Here is a 13,592-nt window from a genome sequence, read left to right as displayed (position 1 = left end):
TTTAAAATAAAATACTAAATTTGTTCTGCTTGTGTCTTATAAAATGGGATCAGGTCTAATTCATTGGGAGGATGAGGGATTGTCACACCTGGAGGTGCCAAAGGTGGGGCAGATTACCGCAATGTGGGCTCACTGTCCCTGAAGGAATTTAACTAGAAGCTCAATGGCTACTTGTGGGCAATGTGGGTAAGATTAATGCTTTTTAGATGAGGGTTAGGTTAGCCCCTTGAGTGTCCCAGAGACTGAGAATACATGACTACACTGGGGTCAGAGGACAAGAGGAGGTACATCTTCCCCTTGCAGTCTTGTTCAAACTATTCTTTTGCACTCTTTAGCACTTTGCTAAACAAAGGTGAACTTCAGCAAAGGACTCGTTTGAACCAACACTTAATCTGAATCCACAGGGTCCCAATTAATGAATTTTTTCTCTGCTATGTCAAGAATTAGCTCCAGAGCGGTCAGAAAGGAACTTGAGAATGCAGTCAGGGCTTTTGTCCTAATGAAGCATGCCCATGAACGCTAATGAGAGATCCTGTTGGGATTCTCAAAGGACACAGCATCCATTTCATCTGGCCTGGAGATAATGAAGAGCTTCTCCTCGAGTACCATCTCCTGGCTGATGAGACAAACTACAATTTCAGTCCTTCTAAAACTGCTTTGCCTCCTTAGAATTGCACCCAGGGCCATCTCCAGTCATCCTGAGCCATTTCTGGCCATTGGATCCAGGAGAACAGCGCCTCTTCACTCAAATCCAGTTCACTTGCTTATCACTTTGCCTGATAAGTCATGGTCCGCTTCGAGAATGAAGGTCAAGCAACAGCCTTAGAACCAATTCAGATTCAACAAACATCAGGCAACTTCTTTGTATGAGCATAGAACCTATACTGTTTTGGAGAGATCAAAACTTTGTCCCTACTCTCAAGGAACTCACAGTAAATACGTGTATCTGATTCTAGGTCTCTCCCTCCTCATCTCTGCCTTCTGATTTCCTTGGCTTCATTCAATTGCCAGCAAAAACTCCACCTATAAGAAGATTTAATAACCCTTATTGATATTTCCTTTCATCTGTCATCTCCAATTTCTCCTATTATTTTGCTTATACATAATTATTTGTTGTCTTCTCCCATCAGACAGCACAGAGAGTTGTTTTGTTTTGGGTTTTGATTTTTTTTTGTCTCTCTCCCCAGGACTTAGTGCATCACAGAACACAGTGTCTGATGCATGATAGATGCTTAATAGATCAGTTTTGAGTGATATATAATTATATAATGAGTAGATCAGAGAAGTTCAAAATGTATGAGGTCTTCAGGGAAAGTTGTAAAAAACAAAAGGGGAAGCTTTCTGGGGAGACAGAATGGCGTGTTGCTGGACTTCATGGGTATTTCACTTAACTTTTCTCATCTGTAAAATGGGATATCAATACCTATAGGATCTATACAATAAAATACAGGGTATGAAGCCCAAATGAGATCATGCATACTGATTTATAGTGTAAATGTTAGTTATTATTTTAGAGAAATCAGCTTCCAGAAGTGAGTGGTATTAAACATGAAAGGGTGTAATTAGTAGGCATTGCTGTTTCTAAATCACAAGACTGTCATAAACATAAATGGATTTTGAATGACATTTTTGGAAATGATAGGTTTCTAACCTAACCCACACCTGATTGAATATACTTATAAATTGATCTGTGTGCACCAGGAAGTGTCTTTTTGGACATGGCACAAAAATCTTCCAGATAATGAAATCTGTCTGAAATGCCAGTGGCAGGCAAAGAAGTCGGATCTCTGTTTTTAGTGTGGTCGTTGTACCAGGAATAATATTCCCAGGTTTGTGTCAAATCAAGTGTTCTGAGTTTCAAGGCTCAACATAATTGCTTCCCCTTTCCATGAAGCCCTTTTCTCCAAGACCCATCCCCAGACAAAGGTGATCTCCCCCTCCTCCTCCCATTTTTCCTGACACTTTGCTTGGATCTCTCCTTTGTATTTGTCTCACTTTCCTTTACATCTTAGTTATTTGTGTTTTTCTCCTGGCCTGTATCTGTCTTTGAATTCCTGGCTCTGAGCCCAGGAGCTCAACACACAGGTAATGAATGCTTGTTGGAAATTGAAATTCCAAACACATGGAAGCTTAGATGTCTCCCATAAAATAACTAAATGACCTCTGAAATTCCTTCCAGCACTCATATTCTGTGATTCTGCTTTGCCACCCTTATCTTTGATCCTAAGAAGACCAGGATGACAGAAGAGAGATGAGTTCACATCCCACAAGAGCCCACCCCACCATCACCAGGAGTCCCCATTGGATCAAATACTCTCCACAGCTCAAGATCAATAACTTAGCCAGATCATAGACTCAGTCACTATAAGAAGTTAGACTAGTCCCCAAACAGAATTATGTTCTAATCTAACTCAAAAATAATGTCCTAGTCCTGCAAGAAGCAATGAAATAAATATATTCCATGCACCAACAGTTTTTCCTCACTTTATGTTTGGATGTGGGACCAAGAAAGGAGAAAGAGTGGATGAATGAAAATAATAATTCACATTTCTATACCATTTAGAGTGTTACAAAACATTTTCTTCACAGCAATGCTTGAAGGTAGTACTGGTAGACAAATACCCATTTTACAAATGAGAATATCAGTTTAGGGAAGGGAAGTAATTTTTACACATTCAAGATGCTGAATGCAGGCAGCGGCTGGCATAGTTCTTGGAGGACCTCTACCTGGTTTTGAAGGCATGTTTTCCTCTACAATCTAAGGAAAGTTTGAATAGGCACACATATTAGCTCACTAAGGGGATTGGTTCCATGACCTCCATCAATTTTACTAATAACTGAATAGTGGAAGTCATAACCTAGAACCTCTTCTACAGTTGAGCTTTCAGCCCTAGTAAAAAGAGCACTGAACTTGGAGTCAAAGAAATCTAAACGTTTGCCCTTGAACCCTGACTGTCAGCTTGCAGTGAAATCTTGATTAATGCCCCTTTTGAGGGGCCTCAGTTTTCCTCTCTGTAAAATGGAGAAGGGGAAAGGACGATATAGTTAATCTTTTAGGTCTCTTGCAGCTTGAACGAATTATATTCTAAAATCTCTTCTTATCCTGACATCTATATTCCGAGGTCCTTCATAACTCTGATTAGTACTCTACTTCAAAGGTTCTTGCCAGCTCTGACATTCTGTATCTCCGGAGGTCCCTCCCAACACTGACACCTTGTGGATTCTCCCTTCCAATTGTATTTCTGTAGCAAGCTATAATTCTGAATTTATATTTTACCAGGCACCCACCATCACCCTGCCATGGCTCAGGGGTGAGAAACAAAGCTGCCCTTGGCTTAACAAGGACATGGGTGTGATAAAAAGTGCAATTAGGCATCTTCAAAACCAGCTCATTATACAGTTCAACTCCCTAAATCTCCCCTGAAAGTCCCCCAGTGTCATGAAGCAAATTCAGCATTCAGGAAGTTCTTCCCCTGACGAATGGAGTAGCAAATGTTTGGGTGGTGACTCTGATGACTCTGGGCAAAGGTTCAGGAACCTTTAGAACTTTAGAACTTCTCTCTATGCCACTCAATTTCATCTCTATGAAGGTCTGTGTGGAAACCTTCCAGCTTCATTAGCTCAGGGTTGCCCTTCTCTCTACCTGGGGTCCTACAGCACCAGAAGCTTTGTTACTCAGACTTTGTAACAGAAATATTCTCTACCAAAGGACCATGCACAGAGAAAACAGATTCTTATGGACAGACATCCCTATTTCAGTCTTCAGCCAGGGTTCTTCTGGCTTAGCCAGTCCTCAGTTTATTAGTCTGGAATCATCAACTTAATTCAGCAAAATTTTAAGAATTGTCATTTTATTTTTTTTCAATTACATGTAAAAATAATTTTAATGCTCATTTTAAATATTTTTATTTAATATTTTGTTTATTTTTAATAAATAGTTTTAAATTAAATTTTTTATAAATTTTTAAATTTAATATTTCCTCTTCCCCCTTTGAGAAGCCAAGTACTTGATATGGGCAGGCATGCAAGATATATTTCTATATTAGTCATATTGTAAAACAAAACACTGACAAAAGTACACAAGAAAAATAAAGGAGGAAAAGTATGCTTTGATCTGCATTTAGATTCCATCAATTTTTTCTCTAGAGGTGGATAGTATTCTTTCTCATAAGTCATTCAGAAATGTCTTAGATCCTTATATTGTTGAGAATAAGTCATTAATAATTGTTGATCATAAAATATTGCAGTTATTGTGTACGATGTCCTCCTGATTCTGTCTACTTCACTTTGTATCAGTTATCTAAGTCTTTCCATTCCACTAATATTTTATAAGTGTGCCTGCTGAGCACAGATTTAGGGTCAGGGAGAGACACAAAATTTAACTTAAGACCTGATCCCTACCTCCATTGAGTTCACAGTCATGAAAGGGGAATAAAACAGTATTTATAAAAGCAATAGTAGTCTAAGAGTTCAAGTCCTTTTACCAACCCTATATCTATGACCTTACACAAATCATTTTTCCTCCTGGACCTCAAATTCTTTATCTAAAATTGGGAGGGTTAGGTTAAATGGCTTTTCTACCTAATCAAGTGCTCTCATAAATCTGTCCCTACACGTGCCCTTCTTTTCCTCCCCTGTTCTGTGATGGCTTCACCTCCACCCAGGAACATGCTCAGAAATCGGGGGATTTCCAAAATAAAATTATTTGTGATTTTTTTCCTTTGTGGAAGAATCAGAGAAGCATGGGCAACTTGATAGCACAGTGGATAGAGTTCTAAGACTGGAGTCAGGAAGACTCAAGTTCGAATCTGACCCCTGACACTAGCTGTGTGACCCTGAGCAAGACACTTGACCCTCCTTTTGTCTCAGTTTCCTCATCTGTAAGGTAAACTAGAGAAGGAAATAGCAAACTACTCAATATCTTTGCCAAGAAAAATCTCAACGAGGTCACAAAGAATCAGACACAACTGAAACAACTCAACAGCACAGTATATAGTAGGAAGAATAGAAACAGAAGACTTGGTTCAAATTTCTCACTTATATTATTATGCTTATTATAATATATAAGTTATACATATATAATATATACCTATATGTATTAATCATTATTATTATTATTAATTCCATGGCATTGGAGTATCAATTCTTATCAATTCATTTATCTAGAGCTCAGTTTTTCATCTGTAAAATCCTCTGATTCTAAAGTTATGATGAGTTTCCTCTCTTTTCCCACTATTCCATTTCCACCCACAGACCCTCTCCCCAGGAGAGGTTCAGAAGACCACAGCTAACCAATGAGGAATATGCTCATGCTTGAGAGTCTAAGGATTAATTGTCTTGAGCCTTATGTGTCCTAAGCCAGCTTCTCAGGGAACACAGTCATCATTGACTTGAATGGGGCAAGAAGGAGAGAAGAAGAAGAAGCAAAAACTCACTTGTTTTATTTGGTCATTTCCTGAAGACATTTTAAGAAACAGTCCAGAATCCTGTCCTAGGGAGATGCACAGCTTAGATGAGTCTAGAAGGAGGAAAACACTTATTACTCACATTATTTTAATGTGGAATAACAGAGTACCGATGATTCATGTTTCTATAGTATTTTTAGGACTTACAAACCCTGTGAGGTAGGAAGTGTAATTCCTGTTCTACAAATAGGGAAACAGAGAGATTAGATTTCTTGCCTAGGGTCACCTAGCTAGCTTCTAGTATAACTGGGTCTGACTTTGTTTTTACTTATTTTGACTCCTGGATTCCCTTTCATCAAGGTGTTTCTTGTGCATGAAGGTGAAAGTGCTATGTGAGGTCTGGGGCGGGGGGAGTCATTACTGAATGGAGTAGAGGAACCCTAAAGGATAGAATCCAGAAATTGGAGGAACCCAATGGTCATCTAGTCCACCCAATAAGTGACAAAGAATCTCCTCTATGACATTCAAGTGGTCCTTGGACTTCCACTTCAAGAGCTCCAAGGAGAAGGAATTCATTGCTTCCCAAGGCATCCCGTTCCTTTTTTGGGACCATCTTAATTGAAAGGAAGTTGTTTCTTACATCAAGCCTCTGCAAATTCCATTCATTGCTCCTTTAATGGACAAGGAAGTGCCCACAGCTGAGGACTTACTGCCTTTTGACCTCTCTCCTTAGCAGTCATGTTTCTTAGCTGAGTTAGGTCTGCACTTCTCATCTTGACATAAATCGCTCTTTATTCCACAACATTTCAGATACAGCAAGACAGTTCTCCTCTCCTCTCCATTTCTCACCCAAGTCTTCACCAAGAGAAATATCCCCAGTTCTTTCACCCAATCCTTGTGTTGTACATTCTCCAATCTTACCATCCTGATGCTCTTCTGCTTCTTGATCATCTTTAATCCTTCCTAAAATGCAACATTTAGACCTGAACACAATATCCCAGGTATAGTGTAACCAGGGCAGAATACGGTGAAACTATCTCCTCACTCTCTGGATGGTATACATCTTCTTGATGCAGTCTATGATAATGGGGCATTTTTTTTTCTTTTGACTGCTATATCACTTTCTTTTTAACTCATGTTCAGTTTGTGATTCATTGGCATCTTCATATCTTTCCCACAAGTCACATTGCTTAGCCATTCTCCCCCATCTTATAGTTGTGAAATTGATTTTTTTTAAAGTAACATGTAAAACTTTGTTTCTCCCTATTAAAAATCATCATTTTATCCTATTGAGAGCTTTCTGGATCCTAATTCAACCATCCAAAGTTCAAACTATCCAACTTTTCCAGATATGTGTCACCTGAAAATTTAGCAAATACGTGTTCTAATGCTCCATTCAAATCATTAATTAATGTCTTGGAAATCTCACTATCAAAGACAAACCCTTGAGGTCCTCCACTAGAGAGCTTCTCCAAAATGAATGCTTTCACATTAATGTCCATTCTTTGGATCTAGTCATTTAAGCAATTCTGAACCTATCTAATTGGACCATCATGCAACTCACAACTCAATGTAGTGTTCAAAACAGCATGAGAGGCTTTGTTACATTTTTTGCTGACATCTAGGTAGGTATTCCACCAGAAAGGTGCATAGTATGCTTGTTGTCCCTACCTCCAGTCTTTCCAGCTTCATAGGACTGGCTAGTACTGGTTCTTGACTTAGCCTTTGAGAGTTCCAGGGTGGTTCCATATCCTACCGAGTATCAGAGTAGTTCAGTGGAGGTGGCAGTACTAGTAAGTGGAATGTGGTTCGAGTCTCACTATCAATATCCAGTCTCAATGATATCCTGATCCTTGTGATCAAGCATCTTATTTAGACTAACAAATGTTTGTTCTTTACTGTAGAATAGTTCAAAGGATTCTCTTGAATTTGAGATGTCATGATTGCTGCACAGATCTACTCATTGGCATTGCCATCTGTGAAGCTTAACTTAAGCTTGACCCCATCACATACACATTTTCTTTTAACCAACCCAAAACTCTCATTTTGCTAAATTACTTTCAGCACAAGCAAAGGTTTATGTAGGCCTTCCTGAGGAGAGGACACAGCTTGTTAACTCACCTTTATTTTTACTTCTCTCTGGTTGAATGACCTTTGATAATTTCTATGCAAATAATTGCTCAGCTCTAATAGAATTTCTTTCCCCCATCGATTTCCAACAAGCTATAAAAGACTAGGAACTTACTGCAAGCTGGGCTTCTCTCCTTAATGGCTATAATTCATATCCCTTAGCTGAGTTGAGTCTGTGTTTTCTTCTCAGTCAAAGTCAAAATGCCCCAAAGACAGAGAGGAGCAGACAAATTCTTAGGTAAAGACAAATTGATGTCTAGAAGCTGTCTAGAATGAAGGTGTGCTCTTTGAGTTGAAAAATTTCAGATATTCAACTTCTGCAACAAGGAGTACCCCTTCAGGTAACGTCCCTGAAGAACCTTTGTCCAAATAGTGCTTATGTGTCTGTGTTTGTGGAGGCACCAATGATTTCCCTTACAGATTTCTGTCCATGGCCTCATTTCAGCAGTTGTCCCAGACTCCTATGATTATGATGAATAGAAATCTAAGGGAGAATCCCACTTTCCTCTATCCCTTCTTCTCCCCATCTGATCTTAACCTTCCACCTTCATACCTTGACATTTCCTTCTTATCTCAACCTGCTGAGAATATCCTGCCCTTCTTCCTTGAAACCTTCCCTGTTTTTTTCCCATCTCAACTGAAAATATTCTCCTTCCTCCTCATATTTTCCCAGAACACTTTTTCTGGAACTCTTTCCCTCATGCTTATCACATTCTACCTTTTATTACTCTCATATGATGAGATCAGGAAATGAGTAATTTGTTCTCTTTATATCCTCAGAGCCTAGCCCAGGACCCTGCAGATTATAGACCTATAATATATGTTAAGTGGAATGAAATACAAAAAAAATTATAATAGAATTGGGAGTTTGAGGCAAATTGTTTTGATTGTTTTGATGGGGCTACTCCCAATCCCTTACTGGCTGCCACTGTAGTGTAAGAAAAACTGCACTTTAATCCCTGACACCTCCCTCATAGAATATCTGAGCTGGAAGGATATGATATCCAGCCCCTCCATTTTACAGATTTACAGTTTACAAACCCAAACCAGATAAAATTCAGGAACTTTTTCAGATCCCCAAATAAGAATATGCTAATGTTGGAAATATGATACAGATCTCCCTATACTGACCACCAAAAAAATAAAAATAAAAAGAGGCTTCATCAAATGTTTTTTGAAATATAGGAAAATAAGTAAACTTTTCCTGACCTATCAGACAGATAATAATCCTGCAGATAATAAGGGTTGCACCTTTTATACTTCACTGTATTTGAAGATGTAAGGACCAAGGACAGAGATAATAAGATAAATGATATTATCCCTTTCTGATGGAATGAACATAAAAATATAAGACTCAGTAGATAATTTGCATATGAAAAATCCAGGAAAATAGATGAGTGACTATCTGAGACAATGAGCTTCCTGTCAGAGAATAAAAAACCTTTGGGTCTGGGCAGTTTAAGAAACTGAGAATCCCTGAATCCCAGAACTCTGATGATTACTGGGCAAATGACCATTGTTTGCTTAGTGCTGATTTTGCAGAGATGAAGTACTAGGAAGAGTACTAGATGGTCATCATAAGTTAGAAAAAGATCCCTTACCAAGGGAACTCTCAACCAAGAATAACTGTCAAAAAGAGAGGCCATATATCTTTTCCCTTACCTCTTATTTGTGAGGTGATAAACTTTGGAGTTGAGGTCCTGAATGAGTAAAACTAGAAAGTTAGTGAGGTTCTGGCCAATCCTATAGTAAGAATATTCACGTTTATGTCTGAGCTTGAAATTAGAAGTAGTGAAAACTACAGCAGCCCATCAAGGAGCATGCTCTGGAAGTTCAGAGACTGATCCATACCCTGTAGAGATGCTATTTTTTATAAGGAGCAAATGAATCACACATGTGACAGAAATTCAGTCCATCCAAGAAACAGTAATCAGTCTATCACCAAGCCCATTTAGTGAACTCTGTGATGACTTTTGGGAGAGATGTCCAACAATTTGAGTTACCTTGGCCATATGTGTTCAAGTTTCTGCCCATTCTCTGCCCAGAGGGTCTAGGTGTTTTTTGGGGAAGTGTGCTCCAGTTTTAGGGGAAAATTTTTTATGCCAACTCTTACTTGCTATGTGCCACATTAGTAAATGAGCTATTGATTGATTGATAATGGGAAGTATACTACTGAAGCTTATAAGCTACAAATGTAGAGGTAGCCATCCATAGGGTTGCAGTCACCACTCTGGGGACCCAATCTGCCAATATGAGTGCAAGTTTGGGCAGTTCCCATAAAGTGGGCATTTTATCCCAGAACCATCTCTTTGCTCAGCCACATACTATCATAAGTTACCTCCTTGATACAAAGATCAACTCAAAGCTCACTTCCTTCAAAAAGGATTCACTGATCCCAGTCACTAATGATATTTTTATCCCTACAAAACCTTCAAAACAGGAACAGTAGAAATCAGAACTAACTTAAAAGAAATCAATCAGTGGGCATTTTTTATTAAATAGGGACATCTTATCCTACCTAAGTCTTTAGGACTGCCACCAGTAATAATAGCCTAAATTTAGTCAACATTTTGGGATTAAAAATAGCACTTTATGTGCATTTCATTTGATAATATCTTTCTATGACTCTTTGGAGTTCACAAAGTGTTTTCCTCACAAACTTGTGCTTTCAGTCCTTAAGGAGATCAAGTATGAACAGACAATGAAGAGACAGCAATGTATATACATATCACCCAGGGACCAGCTTTACCAAATTGAGATAGTTATCACCAGATGATTGGCTGTCAGGGAAAAGTTATCAGTATCAAATATGGAAATGTCTGTGAAAGAACTTGAGTCAGCCACTTTTCAGTAAAACATGGGAATATTGAATTAAATAATGTCTATCAGAAATGTCAAAAATACCCTGCAATTCTCTCCAGATTAATTCTACACCAAATTAAAATGTAATTGGGAAATATTTACAAAATAAAAAGAAGTAATGTTAAAAAGTTGTTTTCTAAGTAAATTTGCATTCTGTAGGCATCCCATTTCTATTTGAGTTGGACACCACTGAGGTAGATTAAAGGAAGTCAAATCAAAAGACCAGCATACATCATGACTGACAAAAATCAGGTCAAAGTCAATGGACACTATTTATACCATATGACTGAAGTTAAGGCATCAATCAGTCCACAAGTATGTACCAAGTGCCAACTATGCTCCAGGATATAAAGACCAAAATGAAAACAGTTTCTACCCTTAAAGTTGTCTAAATGGGAGAGAAAACTTGTACCTGTAAAAGGATATCCTTTCTTTCTATGATAAAATTAGAATAATGGAAAATGACAGGCCTCAATCCCAGTCACACTATTAGGTGGCTTCATTTAACTTTTCAGGAAATGTACTTTACATAGGTGTTCCTGTGGGTATTTTCAGGAAAGTGTCCATTGAATCAAAGCAAAAGACAGGATCATAAAAAAGGAAAGAATCTACTTGTGCAACAGTATAACAGCCCTTCTCATGCTGACAAAATGTTGGAAACTGAGGTGATGCCCATCAATTAGGGAATGGCTGGAGAAACTGTGGCATATGAATGTAATGGAATGAAATTGTTCAAAAAAATCCCAGAAAGACTTGTATGAACTGATGTAAAATGAAATGAGCAGAACCAGGAAAACAATATTTCAATAGCATTGTGCAATGACGACTATGAATGATCCAGTTCTTTTCAACAACACAATGATTCAAGATAAGTACTAAGGGCACATAAAGGAAAATATTATCTATACATCCATTCTTATGATTTTTTTCTTTTTGATATGTTTCTTCTGCCATGACTGAGACTAATATGAAAATATGTTTGATATTGTACCACATTTATAAACTGTATCAAATTGCCTACCATTTGGGGAGGAGGGGAAGGGAAGGAGAATATTTTGGAACTCAAAATCTGGTAAAAATGAATGCTAAAATTTTCTCACTATCTAATTGTGGGAAAAAAGTAAAATACTATTAAAAATTTTTATCATAAGCTATCTAGTCCAATACCTTTATTTTACAGCTATTAAAAACCGAGACCTTATAGATAGAGTAGTAAATGACAGAAAAAGGATTTGAGCCTCTGGTCCCACCCATTCCTCTTTCCACTCTAAAACATATGCTCTACTAAGGCATGGAAGGTATTAGTGGAAGACAGACTCATATTGTTGAAATCATGGATCTCATGAAGTATTGAAATAATCTTTCTTACTTTTCCTATAACCCTTTCTCTGATTTCTCTTATTTTCACTGCAAAGAATGCTAAATGTCACCCATTTAAAAGGTCTCCACACAGCATTTAAATTCTGGTCCTACCTTCTTCTCAAAAGGCCCAGGGAATAAATAAATATCAGAGACCTCTTTAACTTAAATTTGGGTTTTGAAGAGAACATTAAATGGCAAATGATCATTTGCATGCAAATGAGAATGACTATATTCAATGTTCATAGCCCTGGGAGGGGAACAAATTATGAAATGGAGAGCAGGGTATGGAGGCAAAGGGAAGTGGAAGGAAAGGAAAGATATGGGTTCTAGGCAGCAAAATGGTCTTTCTTCAGGGTCACCCGGATGGGGGAGTTGTGGAGATACCTGCCTAAGAAACTCCTTCCCCAGCTTTATTTCCTGTGGGGAAAAGTGGATCTGAGAAACTGGGCCTAGGATGGGAACTATCCAGAGAGCTGCAAAACTGGATATTTATTTACTGTTGAGCCTCCTGGGCCTATGAAGCTCCTTTGGGGAGCCCCTTAAGTCTGAAATGCAAATATTAAATTGTGGCTTTTGCAGCTGGCCCATGGGCAGCTTGTGGTTCAATATGAGCTGGAGTTTGTGAGGAGAGTGGTGCTGAAGCACTTAATATCAAGAGCCTACATTCAGTTCAGTTCAACAAATCTTTATTAGCACTGTGCTTGAGTGCTTCTGCATTGGTCATCTTATATCCCTGACATGAATTCCTTTTTTACCTCCATCACTGAGAATCTCTCTTTTCCTTATATACAGTATCACCTTCTGGATGAAGCCTTTCTTTCCTGAACCTCATTCCAAATGCCACTCACTCTCACAAAATATTTAACTATTTTGTGTATATGTTCATATGTCTGTATATACACAAATATATAAATATACTCACATAAATATGTGTGCTTAATAACTTATGCTATATATTTTTATTTATTTGTCTCTCCATTAAAAGCTCATTAAGGCTTTTTCTCTTCTATGGTGTCTCTGAAGTCAAAATGAAGTTCAATCCTTTTGTGACCTCTGACTGAAGCAAGAACCACAAGAGGGATTTCAATGCCCCTTCCCCCATTCGGAGGAAAATTATGTCTTCTCCTCTTTCTAAGGAGCTGAGACAGAAGTACAATGTACACTCCATGCCCATTCGGAAAGATGATGAAGTCCAGGTTGTTCGAGGACACTACAAAGGACAGTAAATTGGCAAGGTAGTTCAAGTTTACAGAAAGAAATATGTGATCTACATTGAGTGTGTACAGCATGAGAAGGCTAATGGTACAACTGTCCATGTGGGCATTCATCCCAGCAAGGTGGTTATCACAAGGCTAAAACTGGACAAAGATTGCAAAAAGATCCTTGAACGAAAAGCCAAATCTCGCCAAGTAGGAAAAGGGCAAATATAAGGAAGAAACTATTAAGAAAATGCAAGAGTAAAAATTATATGGCTGAAATTAAATTGTGATAATTTAAAAAAAAGCTCTAAGAGTATATGTTTTGTATGATTTCACCTGTGTAATAGGTATCACATTGCTTGTCTTTTTAATGGGGAGGAGAAGGGGCTAGAGGTAGGGAGAGAATTTGGAACTCAAAAAAAATTTTAAATGAATGTTAAAAATAAATGATTAAATTAATCACTTTTTTAAGAGAGTAGGGTTTCTTTCATTCCTTATATATATTTGTATCTCTAGTATCTAGTATGGTGCATATTTCATAGTAGTTATTGAAGAAGTATTTGTCAATTGATTACCATATTTCCTCATGTATAAGATGTTTTTCAAAAAATTTGGGGTCTAAAAACTGGAGCAT

At 37.9% G+C, this 13,592-nt stretch overlaps 1 pseudogene; it reads left to right on the top strand.

The window, feature by feature from the left end:
• The first annotated feature begins 12,787 nt into the window (after nt 1-12,787).
• Nucleotides 12,788-13,220, top strand: LOC141516428 (large ribosomal subunit protein uL24-like; annotated as a pseudogene).
• The last annotated feature ends 372 nt before the right edge of the window (nt 13,221-13,592 follow it).

The sequence above is a fragment of the Macrotis lagotis genome, chromosome 3 (assembly GCF_037893015.1).
Source record: "Macrotis lagotis isolate mMagLag1 chromosome 3, bilby.v1.9.chrom.fasta, whole genome shotgun sequence".
Taxonomy (NCBI): Eukaryota; Metazoa; Chordata; class Mammalia; order Peramelemorphia; family Peramelidae; genus Macrotis; species Macrotis lagotis.
The sequence above is the reverse complement of the archived record's forward strand: the minus strand, read 5'-3'. Positions and strand labels throughout refer to the sequence as shown.